Consider the following 24,710-nt stretch of genomic DNA (forward strand, 5'->3'; position numbering starts at 1 on the left):
ATACAGCTTAATCTTTACATAAACCTCCTAAAAGCAGAGCTTTTTTGTTTACCTCTGCCTCACATGAAATCTTTCCCTTTGCTGTTTTGATTATCTAAGCAATACAGATTTATTATGAAAGAAATAGACCAACAGAAAAACAATGACTCAAACCACCATCAGCTTGGCATTGTGACTCATGATGACCAAATCTGCCGCTATAGCAGAATGCCAAAAACCTCCTGCCAAATGATAAATAACTTGAATAGAAGAACCATGTCTGCAGCCGGGCATGGTAGGAAGGCACGAATTGGGGAGTAGCCCCAGTTTAGGCTTGCACTTGGAACCAAGTTCTGCACTTTGCGAGCTGTGCAGAAATTCTTACTCAGACTGTTGGGACAATAAGGACATCTGTTGGCCCACAGAGCCAGAAGCTTCAGGATTGGCTTTATCCAGTGGTCTCTGTGATTCTCCCAGCCATTCCCACCCCTGCACTAGTGTCACACACAAGGTGATTGTGAGGTGGCTGCAGCATCCCCAGACCTCAAATCCACACACAGCAATATCAAAGGATCAACTGTCTCCTGCTGATGCTTTCTCTAGAGAATGAGGACAATATCTGCAGAAGCCCCAGAAAATTTCCCCTTGTACCATTTTTATTCAAATGTTTGCTCATTTCTGAACTAATCCTTACAGCTGGCAAGATGCTCTGCACTAATTGGCTTAGGTCAGAATTCTCCCACTGGAAATGGAGATGTGATTTCTGTGACTAGCTTACATTAATCAGGCTCCACCCTACAGATAGTGTGGGGTAGACACTGGAAAGTCAACAGCAATTGTCTGGCCTTGGACATATTATTTAACTCCTCTGAGCATCAATATCACCACTTAGAAAATGAGAACAGTCAGACACTTTTGGTGGTGGACAGTATCTGAAATAATTTATATGAAATGACAAAATTTGATGCTGAACACTTAGGGGATGAGTAAGTGTGTTAGTTCACTTTGCATTACCATAAAGGATTAGCTGGGTAATTTACAGAGAACAGAGGTTTATTTGGCTCATGGTTCTATAGAATGTGCAAGAAGCATGCTTCTGGTGAGGGCCTCAGGAAGCTTACAATTATGGCAGAAGGTACAGGTGGAGCAGCTGGTGTGACATGACAAGAGTGGGAGCAAGAAGGAGAGGAGGAGGTGCCAGGCTCCTTTAATCAACCAGATCTCCAGTGAACTCATTATTGCAGGGAGGGCACCAAGCCATTCATGAGAAAATTGCCCACATGAATCAAACACCTCCCGCTTCCACTAGGCCCCACCTCCAACATTGGAGATCACATTTTAACATGAGATTTGGAGGCAACAAACATTGAAACTATATATAAGTAAGTGGATAAATGTTTGATAAAATCCATTAATTAACTAATTAATGTTTCCTTCAGGTAGCAATAACCAAATAGATTAACATTTCCTCATCCCCCTCTGGCTGGACATTTTGGCAGGGGATGACTGAAGAAAGTCCTTGAATCAGCCATGGTGGTGCATGCCTGTAGTCTCAGCTAGTCATGAGGCTAAGACAGGAAGATCATTTGAGTCCAGGAGTACCAGGTTGCAGTGTGCCATGATCATTCCTATGAATAGTCACTCCACTCCTGCCTGGACAACATAGCCAGATCCTGTCTGCTAACCTTTTTTTTTTTTTTTTTTTTTGAGACAAAGTTTCACTCTTTTTGCCCAAGTTGGAGTGCAATGGTTATGATCTCAGCTCACTGCAACCTCTGTCTGCCAGGTTCAAGCAACTCTTCTGCCTCAGCCTCCCGAGCAGCTGGGGTTACAGGTGCTACAAGCACACACTTCCATGTCTGGCTAATTTTTTGTATTTTTAGTAGAAATGGGGTTTCACCATGTTAGCCAGGCTGGTCTTGAATTCCTGACCTCAGGTGATCCAGCCACCTCGGCCTCCTAAAGTGCTGGGATACAGGTGTGAGCCACCACCCCCAGCCAACATTTTTTTTTTAATTTAAAAAAAAACAAAGTCTTTGAAACAGAGTTAAGCATGTCAAAAGTTTGCCAGAGATAATCCCAACTTTAGCAACCAAACCTGGCTTGTTAGATGGTGAAGAGATGGGGCTCTGTGTTGAGACTTCCTGGGTTTGAATCCAAAACCTTCAACTTACTGGCCATGTGACCTTTGAAATGTGACCTCCTCTCCTCCAGCCTGTTTTCTTCTCTGTGAAATGGGTCAATAAGAGGCAACCTTTGTTAAACACAATGTACTGGGCAGATATTAAACAGTTCACAGGTAGAATTTTATTAAGTCCTTTCAACAACCCCATCAGCTTGGCACTTTTATTACCTCATTATAAAGATAAGAAAACTGGGTCATGGGGAAGTTAAGCTACTTGCCTAAATGTGGGGCCAGGACCTTAATACAAATAACCTAGCTTCAGAGCATGCATTCATAATAATTAAATCCTACTGCCTCTCAGTAATAACAGTAGACACCTCAGGGGATTTTTGTGGTGATAAATGACATAAGACATGTACAATGCTCAGGAGGCTCAGCAGCAGTAGTATAATTGCTAATAATAATAGTAGTAATTATTATTATTACTATGTGGAGGTAAGTATTTCTAAACAAGCCCAAAACTTCTACCCCACTGTGAGAAAAATCTTTGCCATAGATTTGATGTACTTACATGATTCTCCTAGTTCCCATGCTCCCAAAGAAAAAGTCCAACTTTTTTCCTGATCCATCCCCCAACACCCGAACCTGCCTGCCCCACTGTGCACAGAGATGAACCTGCTCACCCAGGTCTCTGTGCCTTTGCTCCTGTCATTACTTGTGGTGGCAATTACTTATGTGTCATTAACTTGTGCTCATTGGCAAACTCCTCCTTTTGCAGATGAACCACTGTTTCCTCTATTCCCTGGGGGTCACCAGGCAGAGCTCTCCACCAACTTGAGCTATAATCACTTTCAGTTACATGTGTCTGTCTCCCTTGTGGTGCTGGAATGGGGCACTATGTCTAGTAATTTTTCTTTCTCCAGTGCTTGATACAAAGCTGGCACATAATATATACTCAGTGGATGTTTGTTGAATGAATCAGTTACTCACAATTAGGATGACTACCTACTGAGTACTGGGTGTATAGCAGGAAGCACCCTAGGTGCTTTATGTGCTACATTACAGTTACAGTTACAAATTTCATACACATAATTTAGATGAATTTAGATGAAAATAGAGGGAATCTATAGAACCATAGAACCTGACTGGTAGCTGTATAGTGTTTGCTTTATAAATATATAATGTAGTACATATTATTCGGTCTTCTGTTTTATTCATTTTCTGTAGGCATGATGTCTCAAATTTTGATTATTTTAATTCATTTTTTAAGCTTTGAACTAAAAAGTTGATGGCAAACAAAAAAAAAATCCCAATGAGAAAATCATAAAACTAATGAAGCCTTTAAGGCCTATATTCATTTATTTTAGAGACAGGGTCTCATTCTGGGGTACAGTGGCACAATCATAACTCACTGTAACCTTAAACTCCTAGGCTCAAGTGATCCTTCCTCCTCAGCCTCCCTAGTAGCTAGGTCTACTGGTATGTGCCACTGTGCCCAGCTAATTAAAAAAAATTTTTTTTGTAGAGACAGGGTATTGCTTTGTTGCTTAGCCTGGTCTCAAACTCCCAGCCTCAAGTGATTCTCCCATTTCAGTCTCCTAAAGTGTTGGAATTAAAAGCATGAGCCACTGAATCTGACTAAATGTAGCCTTTTAAATGATTTTTTTTTTTGAGACCAAGTCTTGCTCTGTAACCCAGGCTGGAGTGCAGTGGCATGAACATGGCTCTCTGCAAGCCTCGAGCTCCTGAGCTCCAGTAAGCCTGCCTCAAGTCCCCCAAGTAGCTGGGATTACAGGTGCATGCCACCACTCCCAGTTAATTTTTGTAGGGATGGGGTTTTGCCATGTTGCCCATACTGCTTTCGAACTTCTGAGCTCAAACAATCTGTCTGCCTTGGCCTCCCAAAGTGCTGAGATTAAAGGCATGAGCCATTGCACCCAGTGTGATATTTGGAAATATTAAAATATGTCATTACATCTTAACATTTACTTTAATTGTGGCTTAAAATGCAAATGTAATTAATAATTTTTAAAAAATGTTTGAAAGACATTTTGGAAGTGCTGACTGTGAATCTGAGAGAGAAAGAGTATCATCGAAATATGACCTGAACTCTTCAGTAATGATTTAGTCTCTTACTCTTGCACTGGAAGTTTTTTCAGTTCAGTGGCCCCCATCACTATGTGTGAATGGTTTTTCTCTCAAGTATGCAGAAACATTGGGATGAAAACCAACCCTGAATTATTCTTGCTGTCTGGGAAAAACTACATGGACATTAAAATGTTAGATCATCTGAAGAAAGTAAATTTTGACCTCTCTAGTCATTTCTTTCTGACCTTTTTCTCAATAAAACTTTATTGAGATGGGAAAAATATATTTGGTTAGTGCAGAAGTAATCGCAGTTTTTGCTATTTAAAAGTAATGGTGTGGCCGGGTGCGGGGGCTCACACCTGTAATCCCAGCACTTTGGGAGGCTGAGGCAGGTGGATCACCTGAGGTCAGGAGTTTGAGACCAGCCTGGCCAACATGGCAAAACCCTGTCTCTACCAAAACACACAAAAATTAGCTGGGTGTGATGGTGCCTGTAATCCCAGCTACTCAGGAGGCTGAGGCAGGAGAAGCACTTGAATCTGGGAGGCAAAGGTTACAGTGAGCCAAGATCAAGTGACTGCACTCTAACCTGAGCAACAGACCGAGGCTCTGTCTCAAAAAAAAAAAGAAGTAATGGCAAAAACCGCAATTACTTTTGTACCAACCTAACAGTAACAGAATTGAATTTCCAGCTGAAACTCACTCTCACCTGGACTCTTGTGAACCGTTCTTCATTCTGATCTACCTGCCCAGATCATTCGTTCAGGGCTTAGCAGTTTGTGTTGTTGGTCATCTTCTTGTTTTGTCCACATTTTCTACTGATACTCTCACCTGCTGGAAGATGAGTTACTGAAGCAACCCTGTCTTTTTCACCTCTGTATCCCCAGCCATTTCTCAGATGCTGGACAGCAGAGGTGCCTGATCAGTGGGTGCTGACTGAATCTGACTCAATGAAGCAATGGCTCCCATAGGCCATAATGGAATTCCTTTCTCCACCATTAACAGCTCACATGATTCAGGGTCTGAGAGTGAGTTTGGAGACCTGGCATTTGGATTGCTGCTTGCACAAACTGAAAGAAAGCCTGGCCCAGAAAAAAAAAACTCTTAACATAATCTGGGCTTACATTTTCATCTTGCAACTGAGAAAAGGGAGACTCTGAGCAGGTAAGGGTATCATTCATTTGATGTTCCTAGTAAGCAATGAAGTTGAGACTAACCCTCATGCCACTTGGCTTCCAGCCCAAGCTCCTTCCCCTTTTTCACCAGGCTTTTCTGCTCCAAGGGATGTATGCCACTCCTTTTATACTGGCACAGAACATTTCCAAGCTGTTAAGCATTGTGCCATCTCCAGGAAGAGGAGCCTCCTCCCAGCCTGTCTTAGGAGAGCTCATTTTTCACTTACAGCTCTTGGCAATAAACAACTCAGGCGCAACGGGATGTTTCTTACAAGGAGCAGCCACGCAGTGATTGCTCCACTCTGAGGGTCTGACTCAGCCCTTCCTCAGCTTCTGGGCTTATTTTAGCCCCACGTTTCTGGAGGAGGAAATGAGAACATGATCAAGAATGCTGTGGGAAGAGCCTGGGGCCCTCCAGTTCTCTTGGGGAGCCTCGGGAAGCTCCTTACAGTTCCAGCTGCTGTATAAATTCACAGCCAAGGGCTCCTACAGAATTGGGCTGCCAGCCTGGCCAGCCTGGTGGGTGTGCCCCACTGTAAGAAAGCCTGCCATTTGGAAATGAGAATTAGAGCAAAAGGATAAATTTGAGGTTGATTATTGACCTAGCAAAGAGTTTCTTTCCTTTCTTTACTAAAAGTGGGAAAGTAGAAAGAACAAGTCTATTGAAGTCTCAGATTCTATTTATGAGCCATGAAAACATGGGCTTGGGATTCACCTTTCTGAGACTGGGAACTATAGTCTTGGGCTGGGTCTTGAAAGACAAGGGAGGAAGGCAGAAAGGGAGTTATAGGCGGAAGAAGGGGTCTCTGCAAATGCCTGGAGATGTGAAAATGCATAACATATTCAGGGAAATGTCTGGAATGGCTGCAATCAAGTCAGACAGGGAAGATAGATGGGATTGGTAGCAGCCTACTCACTCTTCATATAGCACCTCTTGCATGTTTCTGCTCACACAATTTTGCTTAAATCACTCTCTTTACCCAAAGGCTTTCCCTGTTCTCTCCAGCTACAAAATCTTCCCATTGTCACTGGTATGTGCTCCATCTCTCCTATGGAACATTTCTTGCTGTCCTAGGCCACAAGGTCCCCTCCACAGGCTTCTATCAGCATCTACCATCAGTGCAGCTCATCTAGCCCCTAGCCCTTGCTCTGTGTGACTGGTAATACTTTCATCTCCAACAGAATCGGAAATCATTCATATAACAGCTTTCTTATCCTATTTGTCTTTACTCTCCCTCTATGTTGACTTTCTATTGCTAGGTAACAATTAATGGCAAACTTAGAGGTCCAAAGCAACACCCACTTACTAGCTCACAGTTGCATAGGTCAGATGTCCAGCGACGGCACTGATGGGTTCCCCTTGCAGGGTCTCACAAGGCTGAAATCAAGGTGTCATCCAGGCTGTGATTCTTTTTTGATACTCTGGGTAAAAAAATCCATTTCTGTATTAGTCTGTTTTCACACTGCTGATAAAGACATACCTCAGACTGAGTAATTTACAAAGAAAAAGAGGTTTAACTCATGGTTCCACATGGCTGGGGAGGCCTCACAATCATGGCAGAAGGTGAAAGGCACATCTTACATGGTGGCAGACAAAAGAGAAGTGATAGCCAAGTGAAAAAAACCATCAGATCTTGTGAGATGTATTCACAACCATGAGAACAGTATGGGAGAAACTGCCCCTATGATTCAATTATCTCCCACTGGCTCCCTCTCACAACATGTGGGAATTATGGGAGCTACAATTCATGATGAGATTTGGGTGGGGACACAGCCAAACCATATCAACTTCCAAAGTCATTGAAGTTGTTGGCAAAATCAGCTCCTTGAAGTTGTAGAATAGAGGTCCCTGTTTCCTTATCAGGGGCTTCTCTTACCTCCCACCCACATTCCTTGCCTCATGGACAGTTCACAACATGGTTGTTACTTCTTCTAGCCCAGCAAGAGCACATCTCCGACTTCTTCCTCAGTGACCAACCTCAGAAACACTTCTGCTTTTAAAAAGCCCATTTGACTAGGTCAAGTGCACCTTGAATGATCTCTCTTTCTAACGTGAATGTGTCACCTCATATAACCTAATCATAGGAATAATATCCATCATGTTCATAGACTCGGGGATTATGTAGGGCATATACACCATGGGGGTGGGGATCCTAGGGGACATCTGAAAATTCTGCATACCGGATCTTCCAAGATCCTTTCTATGAAGGAATAAGTTTTTTCTGTCAGGGTCTGTTTCTGACTCTCCCTTGTTAACCAGGAAATGGGCAGATTTCCATACAGATGCAGTGAGAAATGGAGCCAGATTTCCTCTCCCAAGAGATTGCAAGATGTAGAAAAGGCTGGGAGTGCAGGCTTGTAGAAATGGAATGGGGCCTGTGAACATCAGGACTGGAGGAAGAGGAAGGAAAGGGAAACAGCTTGGGGGTGAGGGGATGGGCATATGAGAGAGGCAAGGCTTCAGGCTACCACATGAATGGGAAACAGAGGGAAAGAGGCAGGAAAGAATTACAGACTTGATTTCAGGTAAACATTTGGTAGGAAAAAGAATGAGAAAGGAAATTGAAAGGAACTTAAAAAAAAGATTTTTAAAAGCACTGCTTTCAGTTGTAAATTGCATCCTTTGGGACATGATTTGAAAGGAACCCACAAAAACATAAATTTGCTTTGAATAACATTGGTTGCTATGCTGTCTTTCCTTGAATGTGACATTGTGCAGGGACTGAGCCTGGTGACATATCTTCCTATTGCATATGTAGGTACCTTATCTGCCTGGTTAGGCTACAAGCAGGGTTGTCCTGTAACATCAAAGGAAACACCAAGCAGCAAGTTAAGAGAAGCAATGATGGGGTGTGGCATGTGCCTGTAGTCCCAGCTACTCAGGAGGTTGAGGCAAGCGAATCACTTGAACCCAGGAGGTGGAGGTTGCAGTGAGCTGAAATTGCACCACTGCACTCCAGCGTGGGTGACACAGCAAAACTCCATCTCAAAATAAATAAATAAATAAATAAAAAGTAATAATAAAATAAATAAAAAAGAGTTCAAGTTTCAGCAAAAAAAAAAAGAGAGAAGCATTGATTTTCATAGAAACGTGCCACCTAACATCATAAGACATCGATTTCATTTATTAAACAAAATACATAGATTCTCATTTCCAGAGACTCATGCCAATGCCAGACATATGGGAATCCTATCTGAGAGCTTTTCAAGGTCAAGAACCATGTCTTGATCATACCTGTTTTCCCTAGTTCCTAGTACACAGTAGATACATGAGAAAATAAACCTTGCAATTGAACCTATTTGATTAATAAATATGATAGCTAACATGTATAGATTACTTATAAAATTTCAGGTAACATTCTAAGGTATTATTTTTTCCTGTTTTGATTATGAAAACTAAGGCACAGAGAGGTTAAGTGACCTGCTCAAGTTCACACAGCTAATAAATGCTAAAGCCAGAAATTTAATGTAAGCATTTAGGTCTTTAGTCTATGCACTTGCCATAAGCGATGAACCTCTAGTATGGAACAGTGAGGATAATATACTGCAGGTCTTCTACCTCCAAGGTAGTAAGACCCTGAATGGATGTGGAAGAAGTAAATGCAGAAGCTCACTGGGCACCATGTATTTTCTAGAAGCACTGGAGAACAAGCTGCAATCTCTAAGCTCTTGCTACTAAATGGTGGTGAACCAGCAGCATTGGAACACCAGGTAGCTAATTTAAAATGCAGAATGAATGAATCTGCACCTGATGAGTCATTCTGCACCTAATGAATCAAACTGTTTTTTGACAAGATCACCAGGTAATTCATGTACATATTAACATTGAGTAGCATCACTCTAAAAATATTACCTAGGCCAGTACAGTCCAATAAAACTTTCTGCAAGGTAGAAATGTTCTATCTCTACACTAGTAACTAGCCACAGGTAGCTATTACACTCTTGGGCCACATGGCTATTAAGCACATGTGACCAGTACAGCTGAGGAAGTGATTTCCTTATGTTCTTTTGATAAACTTAGATTTATTCATTTATTTATCTAATTTTTATTTTTTTTTTAGATGGACTCCCACTGTGTCACCCAGGCTGGAGTGCAGTGGCTCAATCTCTCAGCTCACTGCCTCAGCCTCCTGAGTAGCTGGGATTACAGGAATACACTGCCATTCCTGGCTAATTAAAAAAAAATTTTTTTTTAGTAGAGATGGAGTTTTGCCACATTGGCCAGGCTAGTCTTGAATTCCTGACCTCAGGTGATCCACGCACCTCAACCTCCCAAAGTGCCAGGATAATAGGTGTGAGCCACGGTGTCCCACCAAACTTGGATTTAAATAGCCTCATGTGTCTAATGGCTACCATTTTAGATAGTATAGATTCTAGATTTATTGTTCCCCTCTGTTTATTTCTCTGTGATCCAATAATCTGTGTAAAGTTAGAGTCCAATCTTGAAACAGCTGTTACGGAAATGCAGTGGAAGATTTTGTTTCTCCTCCTGACTTGGAGTGCATCATAGGAAGCATGGAATCATAGCACTGAAAGCATTTCATGATCTGGCCAATCCTATTCCAGGCCTGGCACACCTATGTGCTTCTTCAGCAATCTGTGCATTTTCCTATGCTCAATATTTAGTGTCATCCTCTGCTTACCCAACTGTATTCAATGCCAATTGCAAGCCATACAAGCCCACAATAAAACCTTATTAGGAAACATAATATAACCTTCAGGGTGCCCTCAGGCATAAGTAAGAGGAAAATACTGTTCACTGGAAGCATGCCTTGCCCACCTTCTCATTTTAAATTAGCATCCTCCTCTTCTACATTCCTTAGCTATTTTCCATGCCTTATTTTGCTCTGTACCATTTGACACATATTTGTACGGATAGAAAACCTTTTTCCTCTACCCTCCTAGGTTCTCTGGCTGGGACCCTGCAAATTAGATTGACACAATTTAGATTAACAGGAGAGAAACAGAGTTTATTAATACATGAGAGAAACCTGATGATGAGTAACTCAAAGGGGTGGTTGGAATTTGGGCTTATGTAGCATCTTAACAAAGAGGAATAAATTTGTAGATAAATGCTTAGACAAAGGATAAAGTTTTAGGCTTCTTAGGCCTCCCAGGTTGGCATCTGTGGGAAGGTAAGCAAATGGGGAAACTAAGGTACTCACATTCTGTCCTCTTCACAGCAATGAAACTTCCCTGGGGAAGGTAAGGTTGGGGGTGGGATTTATAAAAGTCCTCATTTCTCAGAAGTTTCCACTTTTAGTTAGAGAAGAGAAGGTCTAGGAAGGCTTCTTTCTGCATCTATTGAATCACAAATGCCTCCAGCATAAAGTAATATTTGTGCCAAAGTGGCACATTTCGGGGTCGCATATTTTGATCCCCTCTACATACTATATACATATAAAATATATATAATAATATATATATCTATATATTATATATTTAAGTTTATTTATTTAATTTTTTAGATAGGGTCTTGCTCTGTCACCCAGGCTGAAGTGTAGTGGTGTGATCATAGCTCACTGTAGCCTCAAGCCTCAAGTGATCTTCCCACCTCAGCCTCCAAGGTAGCTGGGACCACAGTCACGTGCCATCCCTCCTGGCTAATTTTTTTGACTTTTGGTTAAAAAAAAAAAAAAAGAAAGAAAGAAAGGGCTCACCATGTTCCCATGCTGGTCTTGAACTGCTGAGCTCAAGAGAGCTTCCTGCCTTGGCCTCTCAAAGTGTTGGGATTACAGACATAAGCCACTGGGCTTGGCTTACATATTTTACTAGCTTATTTGTATGGCTTCATTTCAATGAAAGCTTTATGAAGGCAAATACTAAGTGTTTGAGATAGAAAAATAGACATTCCAATGGTTTTGTGCATCCAGTTATATTGTAACAGCTACCATATAATTAAGTTCTTAATGTATGCCAGGACCATTCAAAGTACTGGACAAACACATCATTTAATTTCCTCAACAACCCTGAAAGATCTGTGGTATTGTACCCATAATTTTAGATAAAGAAACTGATAGTCAGGAAAAGTACAACCACTTTCCTATTTGACCTCAACTGTTAATTCTTAATTAGCCATAGCCATATTAGAAATAATTGGGATAACAAAGATCTCTTAATAGGAGGCACTGGAGCTGATAATGCTAATATCCAGAGAAAAGGAGCTAATTATCTTGGAAAGAGGTGTCTTCAGAGGCTATAAAGATACAGCACTCTGTACTGACTTATGCTTTACTTAGGGAAAATTCAAATTAAACTTGATTATCTCTTCTGCTGCTCCTTTTCTCCATATTAATAGTTTAATCTGCATAGTGGGTGTTGGATATGCACCTTACGGCTGTTTATAGCAATTGGTGAAGTACTTAACATTTTAAAGAAATTAACTGTCTGGTGAAGAGGACTCCAGAGGACAGAAGAGCAAGATATAGACATGATGTCTGACAATTCTGGCATTCTGGAAGAAGGAGGATAAATGGAGTCGCTTTCTCCTGGTTCTCCTCCAGACTTGCTGACTTCTCACATTTTTGGCTATTGTCTCTTTTTTTGCTAATTCCCTAAATGTAGATGTACCCAAAGCTTATCCTTGGCTATCTCTTCCTCCAGTGCTGTGTTTCTTCCATGAGTATTTCATCCATCTTGTGTCTCAGGAGGCAAGGTAAAGGGGCCCAGGGGAGGGGCATAAAAACCCCAAGACACCCAAGGGTGGTATTTAAACACACATTCCTTTCCTTTGTGTGTGTGTGGAAAGTCCTCCAATTCCAGCACAAGAAACCTCTGGAGAGTTACTTGAGGATTCCCCAGTCTTGCCCAGATTAAAACTATAGCCAATCGCCTGCAGTAAAAGAAGAGATTTGAACATATCCAGTCATTGAGCGAATAGACCCAGATACTTCCAAAGCCCTCCAGATTTTATTATAAGGTTAGGCAGCCAGAACATAGGTAGATCACTTGAACCCCTCCTCCCCATAGTACTTGCCCATGACTCCAAACCACCTCTACAGCCTGAGGAGCTGGACCTGGAGCTAATAAAACATCTCGCCTTTATTTTTTTTATTTGTTGAAGAAAATAGAAAAAAATCCCTGGAGATTCTAGATAGTCTTATTAGGGATTTGGAAGAAAAGCATAAAGACTATTTCTGCTAGGGATTCAAGAAGCTGGATTTTGTGAGATTTGAAAATGAAACTCTATAGCGGATAGTGGAAGGAAAAGACTATTAAAGGAACAGAGGAGATAAAGAAGTTAATTTTGAATCTCTATGAGGTGCCAGGCAACTGTAAACACACCAAATCACTCAACTCTCACAACAAACCTCCAAGGTTGGTATTATCAGATGTAGATGTACAAGTAAAGGTTCAGAGAGACTAAACTACCTCTCATATAACACTGAAGGGACAGAGCTGGGATTTTTGTCCACATCTATCTGACTTCAGTCTTTTTGCTCTGCAATGCTATCACCTAGAACCTGGCCCAGTTCAAGGACAGAATGTCTTTTTATTTTTATTATTTATTTATTTATTTATTTTTGAGATGGAGTCTCACTTTGTCACCCAGGCTAGAGTGCAGTGGTGGAATCTTGGCTCATTGCCGCCTCTGCATCCTGGCATCAAGGTATTCTTCTGCCTCAGCCTCCCAAGTGGCCAGTGTTACAGGCACCTCCCACCACGCCTGGCTAATTTTTGTATTTTTAGAAGGGATGGGGTTTCACCATGTTGGTCAGGTTGGTCTTGAACTCCGGACCTCAAGCAATCCACCCACCTTGGCCTCCCAAATTGCTGAGATTACAGGCATGAGCCACTGTGCCAGGCCCAAGGAAGGGATGTCTCTAGCCTGGTCTCTTTCAGCCAGACACATTTGGGTTACCTTCTGGAGATCAAGTAGATAGACCTAGAGCAGAGTCAGAGGAGAGAGACCCGATGCTGGACATATTTGTCATGTGAGAAATTATAGCAGGAACTGGAGCTGATCAGCTCGGGGAAGAGAAAATTCTAGGGATATGGCAATCATCTTCAAATATTTGAAGGGCTGTCATGAGGGAGATTATACTTATCCTGAAAGGTCTCCAAGGGGTAGAAATAAAGATGATGGATGGCAATGACAGGCCGACAGATGTCAGCTTTATAAAAGGGAGACTTACTTCTATCATACAGGACTAGAAAGATGGCTGCCTTGGGAAGAAGAGAGCTCCCTATCACCAGGGTGTCCAAGAGGAGGCAAACTGACTATATGGTAGCAATGCTTTCCAAAGAATTCAAGGATTGATAAGCGAGAGAACTCAATTTTCTTAAAGGCATCTGACAGCTCTAGCAATCTAATTTTGTGGTTTTTTTATACTGTCACTGCCTAAATCAGACTTGAAATAACTATGCAATAGTAACTGTAACCCCATAGTTACATCCTGTGTCAACAAATAATTTTGTTGGAAGTAAAACTCATGGTCTTTACAATGTCCTACAAAGCCCTACATGCTATGGCCCCATCACTATCACTCCACTCCAGACACATCAGCCTCCTTGCTATGCTTTGAAATTTCAGACATGTTCCCACCTTAGAAGTTTTCCTGTGCTATTCTCTCTGCCAGATACCCTCTTCCCCCAAAATAACCCTGTGGTTATCTCGTCGACCTTCTTCAAGCATGTGCCCAATGCCCTATTCTCAGTAAGACCCTCCTGGAGAATTTTGTTTAAATTACTACTCAACCCTACATCTCACACCTCCCATACCCTCAATCTACTCAAATTTTTTTCAGTGCTTATAATTTTCTAACATAGTGAATGATGTGCTTATTTATAATTATTCATTGTCCAACTCATCCCACTAAGACAGAAGCTCCATTGAGGGCAGGAATTTTTTTTAATCATTTTATTCTCAGTTGACTCCCAAGAACATAAACAGTATCAGACACAAATTACTCAATAAATATTTGTGGAATGAATAAATGGATAAATGAATGAGACTTCTTTTCATTCTCAGTCCCCTTCTTAAGAGGAAGTTCTTCTGTAAGGCTACATAAAGAAGCAAAAAAAGGTCAAGCATGGTGGCTCGTACCTGTAATCCCAGCATTTGGGAGAGCAAGGCAGGAAGATCACTTGAGCCCAGGAGTTTAAGACCAGCCTGATCAACATAGTGAGACCTCATCTCTATAAAAACTTAAAAATTAGCTGGATGTGGTGCATGTGCCTGTAGTCCCCGCTGCTCAGGAGGTTGAAGTAGCAGGATCTTTTGAGCCCAGGATTTCACGGTTGCAGTGTGCTATGATCATGCCACTGCACTCCTGTCTCAGTGACAAAGTGAGACCCTGTTTCAAAAAATAAGGAAGGAGGAAGAGGAGGAGGGGGAGGGGGAGGGGGAGGGGAGGGGGAGTGGGGGAAGAAGAAGAAGAAAGAAAGATGAAGAAAGAAGGAGGAGAAGAAGGAGGAGGAGAAGAAATAATCTAGCATGGTAACACATCTACATTCAGCTGTGAGATGGATTTGGTGGTCAAAGTCAGCAAGAAGAGTTGTCTTAACAGATACTCTCTTCTGAAGAAAAGGAAAGACTTATTGTCTTCAGTGTTGAACTGGATCTGGAGTTGTGATGACCTAGTTTGAAAACAGGATACTGTTGGAACACAGAGGAAGTCGTGAGGAAGTAGATGGAAAGAAATCATGAAAAGAAGGAAATTCCCAGAAGCTCATCCATGGGGGACTCAGCATAGATGATAACAATTGCTAACTATTTGTTGGGAACTTAACATGTACCAGGCACTCTTTTAAATACTTTCTAAGAATTATCTCACACTGTAATTAACCTTGTGAAATAGGACCCACTATTATCCCCATTTTCCAGATGAGAAAAATGAGGCATGGCAAGTTAATATGCTCAAAGTCTTACAATTACTAATCCTAAATTATAAATTCTCTAGAATTTGGGGATTCGAACCCTCAGCTCTTGAACCTGTGCTCTTAACTATTATGTTCCACTGCCTGAAAAACAAATAAACAAAAGTATGATTAAGTGCTAGTGTCTGGACATCTCTCTGGTATTGACTGAGCCTACACATGCTGTGCCAGTAACATGGGCCTCCCTCACAACATAGCAAAGCCATCTTGCTTCCTATGACATCGATACTTTCTGAATGGTGTGGCATTCAGCCCGAGACAGATTTCCTACTGGCACAGAAAAGACAAAAACACTAACATTTGGACTGTGTTTTAAAACCTGTGAATAGAAATATTTTTATTTGATCCTCATAGAAAATATGTGAAGTATTATAAGCTGTCTCTCTTGAAGAAGGGAAATCTAACACACAGCTAATGAGCTGTGGTGTGGAGACCACAACCCCAGTCATTTGGCCCAAGGTGCAGTACTTTTTCCATGACACATGCTGCTATCAACTACAGAAGGTTGTCTAGACCACTTCAACCTCTAGTATCCCCATTAGCCTATTAAAAATAGGATCTCATCTCTGTGTCATTTAAAGAATGGTTGATTGCAATGGTTGAATGCAACTATGTTTAGGTCTTAATTTTTGGGTTTCAGATGCAAAGCTGGGGTGTATATCAAGGGTGTGTGTGTGTGTGTGTGTGTGTGTGTGTGTGTGTGTGTGTATTAGCCCTGTGCTGGCCAATACAGTAGCTGCTGAGGCTACATGTGGCTATTAAACACAGTTGATCTATGACTAGTGTTACTGAGAAGTTAAATTTTTAATTTAAAAAATTTTTATTTTATTTTATTTTACTTTTTTGAGATAAGAGTCTCACTCTGTTGCCTGGGCTTGACTGCAGTGGCACAATCTCAGCTCACTGCAACCTATGTTTCACTAATTCAAGTGATTCTCCTGCCTCTCAGCCTCCCAAGTAGCTGGGATTACAGACATGTGCCACCAAGCCTGGCTAATTTTTGTATTTTTAGTAGAGACGAGGGTTTGCCATGCTGGCCAGGCTGGTCTTGAACTCCTGACCTCAGGTGATCCGCTTGCCTCAGCCTCCCAGAGTGCTGGGATTACAGATGTGAGCCATCGTGCCCAGCCTAAACTTTTTATTATTAATTTAGATTTAAATTTAAAAATGGGAACATCATAAAATTTTTTTATTAAACTCAACATTATTGTTTTGATTGAACTCTACCTCACTTTAGCCTTTGCATGGCCTCAGATAGTAGTGCTGTATAGTAATGCACTTTTTGGATGTATCTGTGGCTTCTGCTATTATTCATAAGAACATCACTGATCTATTCAGTGAGTGTGTATGGATTGATTCAGTTTAAATGTTTTTTTCCTACACAGCAATACAATATTTTAACATTATCCTTGAATATTTTATGTTAACAACTCCAATTACTGTTGTAACTATGTGAATCTTAATTGGTAATTAAACTGAAGAACTTATTATTTTAGTTATAATACAATTAAATTATTTTTAGCATAAAAAATAAGTTTGGACAAATTTTTCTACCTAAAACAAAATGAAGATACAGAAACTAATACTATGATTAGAATAGGAAAGAAAATAAGAGATTAGAAGAAAACATAATGCAAATTTTACAATGAATGATAATTACAATTTACTGCAGCAGAACAAAACTAAGAAGCCCTCTGTTTTGATAAAAAAAAAAAAAAAAGAGCGAGAGGGAGAAAGAAAAAAGAAAGAAAAATGTAATAGTATCAAGACATTTATAGCAAATACTTAGCAAATTTGATAAGTTCCTCCTGAACAATTAAAAAATGATTAACTGAACTAGCCACATGACATCAGAATTAAACATCAGTCAAAACATTTACATTATTTTTAACAGAACCCAGGCTCATAGGAAGAAAAATACTAAAAATGTTACTTTATGAAAAGGGGAAGATCTTCGATTATGCCACCAAATATTTGTCCCTAGAATAGAAGACTTTTCTAACAATATCAAAGAGAAATTGATTCAAATTTGAAAAAATTGAAAGGACTTCATTTTAGCTTTAAATGAGTGGAAAATAATGGAAACACTACCCAAGTAATACTTTAGGGGCAGGTTGTCTCAAAATGCTTGCAAATTTAGAAGAAAAAAATCTGTTATCAATCCATGACCTAAAATATGAAACTTGTAGCAAAGTTATTTTAAACTCCTTTATATCTGCTGAAGAATAATTTTACTTAGATGTGGGGAAAAAAAAAGTTTCTATCATCGCGGATGACACTCAAGCTATTTTAGATTTTTTTATATCCAGATTTATTGGAATTTATAACAACAGACTCATACTATCTTTATTGCTTCATTTTACTAAGTACTGTGAAAATATTTGTACGCTGAAGCATATTTTTCTGAAGCATATTCTGTGAAAGGTGTCATGTGCACAGGTGTTAAAATTCTTCAGCATATACATGTAAAAGTTGTGAATTGCTGCCAATTATTGAACAAAATAGAAGACAATTAACTTAATGATTTTGTGATGTTTGCCACTGTTCATCAGTTGAGTGGTGGAACAGTAATACAAAAATTTGCTGTATTATTAACTTCAGTTCAAGACATGCTTGAAACAAAATTCACCAAATCAAAGGCAAAAAATGACAAATGTGATTCACATTCCTAGACAATTTCCCACTCATAACCAAGCTAAATTTGAAGTTTCATGGAAAGAAGAGGTATACTTGTGACCCAGCAAGACCAGTATGAGAATTTGCTGAAATTATAATTTTCATTATACAAATCAATAATAATTACATTACATATTTTCTAAGGTGAATTAATATGCACAAGATTGTAACTGACAGTATTATATACATTGGCTGCAAAAACGGCAAGACAAATTTGAAGAACATTGTATTTATATTATTACTTGAGAGCTGCTTTCGAATTTTTGCAATACCCTTTTGAACCCAATGTTGATACTGAGTTGACATAAGAGTTAGTAAATTTACTATGGACAGACATGGTTTTGAAAAGAATATGCTTTGGCTCCAAAGTCAAATTGATTGTTCTAAAAATGATGAGGCAGTTTTATCAATATAGATTTGAAAATTAAATGAAAATGATGTTTTGGTATTCCATTTTGTTTTCAGAAAACTTTTAAGTATGTTTTTAACAGCTTGAGCATGTGATTCTACTGTTTTGTTTTGTTTTTAAGATGGGTTCTTGCTCTGTCACCCAGGCTGGAGTGCAGTGGTGTGATCTCGGCTCACTGCAACCTCTGCCTCCCGGGTTCAAGTGATTCTCTTGGATCAGCCTCCCGAGTACCTGGGACTACAGGCATGTGCCACCGTGCCCAGCTAACTTTTTGTATTTTTAGTAGATATGGGGTTTTGCTGTGTTGGTCACCCTGGTCTGGAACTCCTGACCTCAGGTGATCCACCAGCCTTGGCCTCCCAAAGTGCTGGGATTACAGGTGTCCACCACCAGGCCCGACCAATTCTACTGTTTTGGAGAATATGTTTTATAAAAAATAAATAAAATATTTCTGATGAAAATCAGCTTCTAAATTAAGATGTGCTGTCAGTGTAAAACACTAGATTTTGAGGATGTTGTTATGATAAAAAGAATGTGAACTACCTTATTTATAATTTTCCATATTGATTAGATGTTAAAATGGTAATATTTGTATATATTAGGTTAAATAAATTACATTATGAAAATAATTTCATCTGTTTCTTTTTACTTTTTAATGTGGCTGCTAGAAAATTTAAAATTACGTATGTGGCTTACATTATATTTCTGTTTGTTTTGTTTTGTTTTGAGACCAGGTCTCACTCTGATGCCTAGGCTGATGTGCAGTGGTGCTCTCATGGCTCACTGTGGTCTCGACCTCTTGGGGCTGAAGCAATCCTCCCACCTCAGCTCCCAAGTAGCTGGTACTACAGGTGTGAGACACCACACCTGGCTTTTTTTTTTTTTTTTTTTTTTTTTTGGAGAGACAAGTTCCCACTATATTGTCCAGGCTGGTCTCAAACTCCTGTACTCAAGCGATCCTCCCGCCTTGGCCTCCCAAAGTGTTGGGATTACAGGCTGGGCCACTGTGCCTGGCTTTGCATTATATTTCTATCAGAAAGCACAGTGTTAAGCAATGATGGTATAGAGATCAACAAGACCTAGTTTCTTCCTTCAAGCAGAAAAACTAAATACAGAAGCAGCTCATCATAAAACATCTTAGAAATCAAGGGATGGCATCAGAGAGTGTACCTAACTCAGCTTGGGGAAACCAAGGAGGACTTCTTGGAGGAGTTGATAACCGGATCTGATTTTAAAAGAGAAGTAGAGATTAAATAAATGAGAAAAAATAAACATGACTTTCCAATGGAATGGTCATTATCAACAATGGGCTATAATAGTGAAGTAGCATACTCACATGGGAGACAAAAAGCAGTTCTGGTTTACTGGGTGTAAAGTGTAAGGAGGATATGGCTGGAGATCAGGCTGAAGAGGCAAATTAGACTCTGAGGGGCCTGGTGGACTGTGCTAAGATTGAGACTTATTCTACAGGCAACAGCTAAGGGTTTTAACAGAGCACTCAGGCAGTAAACCCTGTAAACACTATTTCTTGGAGTTTTTCCTTTCCCAATCTGTTTCACTGTGGAAGTAGGGGCACTGGTCATTTTCACTGCTTAGTTGAACTGAGTCAGTGGTAGGGACCTTTCTTGAGAGATGACCTCATATTGTATGGCAGCTGGTTTCATGTCACTAGAGACAGTTGTCCCTCATATAACACACTTCAAACTCACACAGCTGATTAATTTAGCCTTAAATCTCAGCATTTATTTATTCCACTGATCACCTTCTGATATAATATTATAAATTTTTTTGTGGTTCAGAATTTCCCCCACTGAAATGTAAGCTTAGTGAAACAGAGATTCTGTCAGTTTATGACTGTATCCCTAGAGACTTTCATATAGCAAGTGTTCAGTGAGTACTTTTGAACAAATAATCACATTAGATGATATAGTGACACCTCCTGACAATGTGTAGTATTGTAATCTAGCTCTACTGCACTCTGTAATTACTTGGCTATAATACCTAAGACAAATTGCATCAGCAGGGAGTCCCTATCTCTGAATGATGCTGACTTAACTGTCCCAAAATTACAACAAATTTAAAGTCAAGGAAGGCAAATGCATCTCTAAAAAATTAAGGCAGCCTAGCATAGTGAAAGAACAAAGACTTGCGACTCACATTGACATGAGTTTTCCTCCCCAGCTCAGGTATTTACTTGCTGTGTGATGCTGTCCAAAGTAATTCACACCTCTAAGCCTTAATTTCCTCATTCATAAGAAGCGGCAATAAAACTGACAGTGTTTTGATATTAGAAATTATACGTTTAGAGTATCTACTATAAGTGCTAATTTATTAACTATTACATTCTGTATAAGGCTTTAAGAAGGACAGGGAACTTGTCTGTTGCTAACTATCTCTTCTTCATTTTGGTCCAGAAGGAGCCTTGCAACCATCCCCATGCATTTGGTTTTTCAGAGAAGGTATTTCTTTGCTCATTTCATTCCAGGCCATTTCCTGGCCTTGCACAGTGAATGAATAAGTAAATTGCTCAGACTTCTGAGATCAGAAACCTCTCTCGGGAGATTTTCCAGGCACAAGAAAATCAATATCACATGTCAAGCAGCTTCAAAGCTGATTACCTTTAAATGAATGGTCATACCTCCTTTCCAGATCTCCATCTTTCCCTTATTCAAGGATCAGCTGCAATACATTAGATCCCTAATTAAGAAAGAAGATGATCAACAAATGTCTCCTCTGAGCAGAATACTAAACAATCAGAAGGGTCTTGGAACAGATCTGCTGGCATCTGCACAGAGGAAGAACACGTAGATAGAACTGAAGCTGCCTTAATTGGTAGTGGTGTAGGGATGGTATTTCACTGCTCTACTGGGAGTAATAAAGGCCGACATTATAAACAGTGTGGCAGTGGAGAAATGGAAACTTAGGATCTGAGCTGCTCTGCTATTTAACTAGAGCCAATGAAAAGGAAATGGCTACTGCCTTGGCTGGTTGAAAATGTAGAGCCTTCACCAAATAATTAAAATACCTGTGGCAGAATAAAACTAGACCCTACACCTAATAATACTAACGATTAACAACATCTATGGAGTGAAGCTGACCTTGATTTAAATTCTTTTTCATTACCCATTTAGCCTAAAGCATATTGCTTAGCTTCCCTGAATCTTGGTTTTATCACTTATAAAATGGGATCATGAAAAATGTTAAATAATTCATCATAATTGGTGAAGTTCCCAGCACAGAGAAAGCTTGCAGACAATGAAAATTTCTCCCTTCCCTTTCCCTATGTACTATTCAAAGTGTCTTTATATTTGTCAGATGTTCCCAGTCTAGATTCTGAATATACATGAGGATAGAAAGCTACAAAACCTCTGGTATTTTATGCAAAATGTCATATAAATATGGTCTTTTCTGATGAGCACATCCACAGTTTTCAGCAGATTCTCAAAAAGGGTTAATCCCTCAAAAAGGCTGAAAAAAATACCTGGTATATATTATCTTTCTTTTCTTACTTGCCCCCTGCTTCCCCCTGCACCTTTATTGTCTACTATTTTCTTCCTTATCACGGTATTCCAGCTACTCTGACTCCCTCTGTTCCTCAAAGACGCAATGCACATTCCTGCCTCAGTCTTTTACTCATCATTCTTTCTCCTCCCTAGGTCTTCACATGCAAAACTCAGCTCACTTTGAGAGGTTACTTTGAGAGATGGTCCTTCCTTGACATCCGAATCCAAAGAATCTTCTCCCATTACTTTCGATTGTATCTGTACTATTCTGTTTAGGCAGGTATAGATTGTTACATAGACTGGGTGATTTAAACAACAGATATTTCTTTCTCACAGTTCTAGGGACTGGGAAGTCCAAGATCAAGCTGCTGGCTAATTTGGTTCCTGGGTAAGGTTCTCTTCCTGAGAGAGTGATTACCTTCAAAAGGCCCTATCTCCACATACCTCACACTGGAGAATAGAATTCAACATACGAACTCTGAGGCAAAACAGTTCAGTCCAGAACTATGCGCCAATTACTGCAAGAATGGATGGATAGATGGATGGATGGATGGATGGATGGATGACTTCTGAGTGCATCCCTGTAAGGTATAGAGTAAAAGTTTATTTTTCCATTTTACAGATGGGCAAACTGAAAATTGGACAGATTCAGTTACTCAGAAAAGGTTTATGGATAGCAGTTAAGAGTAGTCTCTGGAGGTAACTGCCTGAATTCAAATCCCAGCTTTGGCACTTATAAATTACGTAACTTTGGGCATTACTTAATCTCTCTGTTCTTCAGTATCCTCATTATGCAAAATGCTGCTAATAATTATATATTATATTAGCCATTAGAGCTATTCACCAGTATTCTGATTCTTCCACTTCTAGGCACATAAGCCATGTCTTCCATGCCAACTTGAAGTCAGGTCTGGATATGAAATGAGAGCTGACGAGAGTGTGTCATCCCCTTATGGAAGCTTTTAAGAGCCAATATGAGATTTATCCTTTCCTGTTCTCTGACATAAAATCTGAAACATTCTATATGAAAGTCATTTTCTTAGCCTACATCTTGGGGTGAAGACAGAGTGGGACAGAATTCCCAGTAGCCCATAACAAACAAAGAGCATAAGTGAGAAACAAACCACTGAGATTTGGTGGGTTTTTTTTGTTAGCACAGCATAACTTAGCTGAGATTGACAAATACACACACATAACAACTCACTGAGCTCTTGTGAGAATTAAATTAGTTGATGCAAGTAACATGATTAGAAAACATCTGGCACATAGTAGGCACTGCATACGTGCTTGCAATGACTATTAATGTCAAAGCTAAGACTGAAACTCATGTTTTCTGGGGCTATAATTATAAAATAAATTTTACTGCACTTTTTAGTTTTAAAATCTACAAAGGAATACGAGAGGAAGAGGCGAGGATCCACAGAAGCCTTACCTCCACATGCCTGCCACCTCTGGCTTTAAGAAACCCAGCACTGGCAGGGAATAAGGACAAGTTCCTGAGCACATGCAAGAGGAGGGTCCCTCTGATAGCTCTCTTGTGCCGTGCCAGGCCAATGATGCTACTGTAGGAGAAAAGAACCATGATCAATTTTCATGGGTTTTGCCCTCAACAGATCATTCCTGTTCATCTTGTCCTTCCTTCCTCTTCTCTTGGGGCTCAGAGTAAAATGATGTCTTACAGGGAAAGATCCAAGCAGCACTACTTGCTAGGCTCTTCTAAGAAGAATGGACAAGTCATTTCTTGCCAACCAACTTTGTAAGGAAACTAGAGTTTGGTAACTGGGTTGGTGCCTCTGGAAAGGTTAGAGACACTTGAAAGCAAATAATAGAGTGTGGTCCAGTCTAGTCTATCTTACCACTAACATAGCAGTGAGGAGTTAATAGGGATCAAAAATAATAAAAGTTGTAAGTAATAAGAATGATAACTAGCTATCATGGAGAACTTATGCCAGGCACTGCTGCCTCTAAGGATTTTATGTACCTTAATCATTTAACCACCACACTGCACTATCAGGAAGTTACCAGGATTACTATCCTTATGGCATAGATGAGAAACTGAGGCACAAGAAGCTAAGGAACTCACCACTGACACCAAGTAGAGCCAGGTTCAACCCCACGCCATTTGGCTCCAGCATCCATGCTTGTAGTTACTGTGATGTGCTGTCTCTCACCTATTTAAGGTGTTAATGCAGTTTCACACTTCTATGCCTTTGCACTTGATGTTTCCTCTGACATTTTAAAACTTAGATAAAGAGACATCTCATCTGTGGAGCTTGCCCTGACCTCTCCTCTAACCCTCCCCTTTGAGGCAATCACTTACTTTTCTGACTCTCTCTGCTTTTATTGCAACAAATTTCACACTAAGTCATGGGTAGTTTAGGGTCAGAGACTACATCTTAATAATCTTAGCATCTCTAGTGTCTTGCATAGTCCCTGGCACAAAACAAAACTTAATTCAATACTGTTGAATTTATTTGTAAGGATTCAAAAAAACATAGTACACAGAAGGCAGTAGAATATAGTGACAGATAGCACTGGTTCTGGAGTCAGACTGCCTGCCTTCAAATAACCGTCGGTAATTTTCATAAATAACTGATGCGACTATGAACATGTTAATTTATTTTTCTGTGCCTCTGTGTTTTTCCTGTATACAATGGGTATGATAATAGTACATGCTGAAATAGATTATTACATGGATTAAATTAGATAATGTAGCAAAGAATTTAGCCTGTGTCCTGACACATAGTAGGTGCTCAATAAATTCTGGCTCCTACTGCCTGAGTGTCCTGGTACATTTCTTACTAAAGATGTACTATAGCTATGCCTATCACTGGCTAATAAGAAAAAAGGTTATTTAAATATGGATAGATGATGAC

At 40.0% G+C, this 24,710-nt stretch overlaps 1 long non-coding RNA gene across 1 annotated transcript; it reads right to left on the bottom strand.

Moving 5' to 3' along the window:
• Nucleotides 1-363: 363 nt before the first annotated feature.
• On the bottom strand, nucleotides 364-2,775 carry LOC141582590 (uncharacterized). Its single transcript, XR_012515461.1, has 3 exons — nucleotides 2,676-2,775; nucleotides 2,078-2,206; nucleotides 364-598 (listed from the first exon to the last, which is right to left on the bottom strand). It is a non-coding gene; the product is annotated as an uncharacterized LOC141582590 (long non-coding RNA).
• Between the last annotated feature and the right edge of the window lie 21,935 nt (nucleotides 2,776-24,710).

This window comes from Saimiri boliviensis, chromosome 21 (assembly GCF_048565385.1).
Source record: "Saimiri boliviensis isolate mSaiBol1 chromosome 21, mSaiBol1.pri, whole genome shotgun sequence".
In the NCBI taxonomy this organism is placed as follows: domain Eukaryota; kingdom Metazoa; phylum Chordata; class Mammalia; order Primates; family Cebidae; genus Saimiri; species Saimiri boliviensis.